Source organism: Octopus bimaculoides, chromosome 1, assembly GCF_001194135.2.
Source record: "Octopus bimaculoides isolate UCB-OBI-ISO-001 chromosome 1, ASM119413v2, whole genome shotgun sequence".
NCBI lineage: Eukaryota > Metazoa > Mollusca > Cephalopoda > Octopoda > Octopodidae > Octopus > Octopus bimaculoides.
Window position 1 is genome coordinate 4,644,220 of NC_068981.1, and position 3,764 is coordinate 4,647,983.

At 38.8% G+C, this 3,764-nt stretch overlaps 1 protein-coding gene across 8 annotated transcripts in view; it reads right to left on the reverse strand.

Moving 5' to 3' along the window:
* Positions 1 to 3,764, reverse strand: part of LOC106875876 (tigger transposable element-derived protein 1-like) — a 15,890-nt gene that overhangs the window by 7,225 nt on the left and 4,901 nt on the right. For 2 of the 8 annotated variants that reach the window (XM_052976444.1, XM_052976379.1), the window contains exon 1: positions 2,560 to 2,797. The exons of 2 other annotated variants lie outside the window; for them this stretch is intronic. The gene's annotated coding sequence lies outside the window, so the exon portion shown is untranslated. 4 more of the 8 variants (XM_014924176.2, XM_052976261.1, XM_052976414.1 and 1 more) reach the window with 2 other exon arrangements.

Here is a 3,764-nt window from a genome sequence, read left to right on the forward strand (position 1 = left end):
GGGGGGGGGGGGACATTAACTTAATTTGTTGAATAATGATTAATTCAATTTTAAAACTAAAAAAAGCGGAATGAATAATTTACCGTCAATCAGTTGAAAATATTGCACTACATCATCATCAATCATCTTCGACATAATCGTCGTTTTCGATCAGTCACCACCAACGCCATTTTCATCAATCATCACCATCGCTCATCACTCCCGCCACAATCATTGCCAATCAATTATCGTTGTCAATTATCATTACTCATCATCACCAATCAATCATTAATCATCACTCATCAGCAGTGCTGACATTACTATCAGTCATCACTCCCTCCACTACTATCATCAATCAATCCTCAGCATCAACCACCGTCACCAAGCATTCCTTCAGAGATGGTATCACGAAAGAGAAAATGAAAATCGTTATTTTATCGATTTGTTTGGCAATTTCCGTGAAAAAATATTTATTAAAAATTTTTTTCGACTGAACAGTGAGACAGTCACACACACACACCCCACGAGGGAGTTGAGAAAATACACTCAGACTCACTCACACGCACAAATATATATAGAACACATAGATACATAAGCATTCGTTTTTTTTCCTGTTTTCACGAATTATCTACGTTTATGCATTTTTTGTGTATATGTATGTATGTATGTACGAGTGTGTGCGCATGTGTGTAGCTGAGTGTAAGCTGGAAAAAAGCCCTTTAAAAGATATAAAGGAATTTATGGAAATTGCCGAATAGATAAAACAGAATGATTTTCATTTTCACTTTCGTGATACTATCTCCGAAGAAATGCTCCATCATTTTTACATCAACTTTTTCCGTGAGACTTTCATGAGGCTGTACTCTATAGCCAGATGCCCTTCCGAATGCCAACCTTTACTTGTTGTTCAAATAAGGGGCTTAATTCCACGTCCTTATACATCTGTGGTTGGACATTTTGTTTATGCAAGATTAATGAACCAAACAGGACATCCCTATACCTGAAGGAGAATTATTAGTTTGTCCGTCAATGTTGATAATCAAGGACATCACTTGATAGAAGAAGACGGGACACGATGTGTCCAGCTGTGGCCAATCAGTCCGAATCGTGCTCGGGGGGGGGGGGCTCAGCCACAAGTCCGGCACTGTGGTCTGCTGGGACTGAAGACAAGGATTTCGCTCCAGACTTGCATGGTTTGCATTTTCTTTGTACCCCTGCAAACCTGTTCCGTTCATAGAAGGCAGCACCTCTGTCGGTGCACCTTTGCCAGGCAGGGCAGCCTTGAGCTTGCCTTTCCCAAGTGTCGGGGTAATTCTCATAGCTCTACAGTGAGGTTTTGAGTGTGTCCCTGAAGCGCTTTTTCTGTCCACCTTGGGTGTACTGCAGGAGAATAGGGGACAGAAAAGAAGAAAAAAAAGAGAGAAGGTGAAATAGAGGAAGCGTGATTTTAGGAAAGTTGATGAGAAGCAGTGAAGTACTCAATACGAACAGAGTGCAGTGGCTTATTTTAACTGGTGCAGTCAGACTTGGTTGCACGCTATGGAGACTGCAGAGTAACAGACCACTGGACCAGCTTAAATGAAACTATGCACACACACACACACACTCACATACATGCATGTTTGCATGTGTTTCCAATTTGACACTTGTTATACTTAAATCTCCAGTACACAACTAAATACCATCCGACTTTAAGCTCTAAAAACAGGAAAAGAAATTATAATATACATTTACAAGATGTTTAAGTAGTGTAGTTCACACAGAAAATTCATATAATATGGAATACCAGCATGTAAACATGATGGGCATTCCTTCGGAGATGGTATCACGAAAGTGAAAATGAAAATTGTTTTATTTATTTGTTTCGCAATTTCCTAAAGATTTTTTTTATTTCTTAATATTTTTCCAGCTCACACACACACCTATACATACAAAAATATATATACATATATATACATACACCATATATATACATACACCATATATATACATAAACATAAGCGATTCGGGAAAACATTAAAAAAGATGTACGTGTATTTGTGTGTGTGTGTGTGTGTGTGTGTGCGTGTGTGTGTGTTTGTGTGTGTGTGTGTGTGTGCTTGTGTGTGTGTGCTTAACTGTTCAACTCGCTCGTGGACATGAAGACAATATGTGTATGTACGTGTGTGCGTACGTACGTGTGCGATCGTGTATTTCACTGTTCAGCTGAAAAAATATGAAAGAAATATGTTTTTTACGGAAATTGCCGAACGAGCAGATCATACAGAACGATTTCCATTTTCATATTCGTGATACCATCTCCGAGGGAATGTCCACATTGTGTGCTTACATCGCTCATACTTACACCCCACCCCCGTGTACACACAACGATCTTGTTCATATACACACACATACACACAAGCGCGCCTGCACTTGACACACTCATACCACAAGACTCACACAGGCACACATACACACAGAAACACACACACACATATACGTACAGATGAATGAGAACACCGACAATTTACAGAAGCACATAGAAGTTTAAAATACGCACGTCTATTTTGATGTTATTGTTGAGATTAACGGATAAATCACCTGTATTTTTTTTGTTTTTTGGATTTGTTTTTCGCTTCGTGTTATATTATAACTTGAAGAAGCTATCCAGAGTGAAATAACTGCCACTACACAATAAATGCATACTTATATATGCATCTATAGCTATAGCTATCTTATTTCATATATATATACATGTGTGTGTGTGTGTGTTCTTTTTATATATTAATGTATTCTGTAGAAGGTAGCCGGATGCCCCAGCAAGCTAAACTCGAAAATGACAACAGCCTGTATTTAGTAGGCGTGGTTCCCTTTTCACTCATCCTCTACTCACAACAACGGAGCGTCATATTCGATAGTTTTAGAAATAAATCTTTTGACTTTTATAAATAGATGTTACACAGAAAAATATAACAAAATTTGACCTCGAATGAATGGGAAACAACAAAATACAGTGCAACTCTCTCAGTCATACACACTCTCTTTTTCCCTCTTTCACACAGGCCTTCAATGAATGCGGGTGAGGTGAGGTGTTAGTCGGTTATATCTACCCAAGTACTTTAAGAGTAATTTATTTTATTGATTCTGTAAAGTTAATCTCGATGGAATTTGAACCCAGAACGTAAAGAGTCAGAAGAAAAACGGCAAGGTATTTTGTCCAACGCTGTAACGATTCTGCCAAATCCACCGCTTTTGATCATGGCACAAGGCCAGCAATTTGAAGAGGCAAGGGTTAGCCGATAAACCTTGATTGTTCTATTTTATCGACCACGGAAGGATGAAAGGCAAAATTGACCTCAAACTCAGAGTAAAACGCCGGAACAAATACTGCAAAGCAACTGGTCCAACACTCAATCGATTCTACCAATCTACCACACTTAGAAAGTGAAGAATCGACCCATTACAAGACTGATCTTGTCAAGACTGGTAGGATAAGAGGAAGAGTCGACCCATTACAAGACTGATATTGTCAAGACTGGTAGGATAAGAGGAAGAGTCGACATGAGCGGGATTTGAACTCAGAATGCAACTGCATTGCATTATTCTGATCTTCTAACGATTTGGTCCAATAATTTATAAATAATTTGCAGGAGTACTCAGTAATTGGGCGGAGGTAAAGTACATGGACTGCACCCCCTTTCGGTTAGTTTTTTTTTTCTACAGAAATCCACGTTTTCGACTGCAGAAATTCCGAATCTGCAAAAAAAAAAATCGGCATTTCAAAATTTTAATCCCCCCCCCCTTTT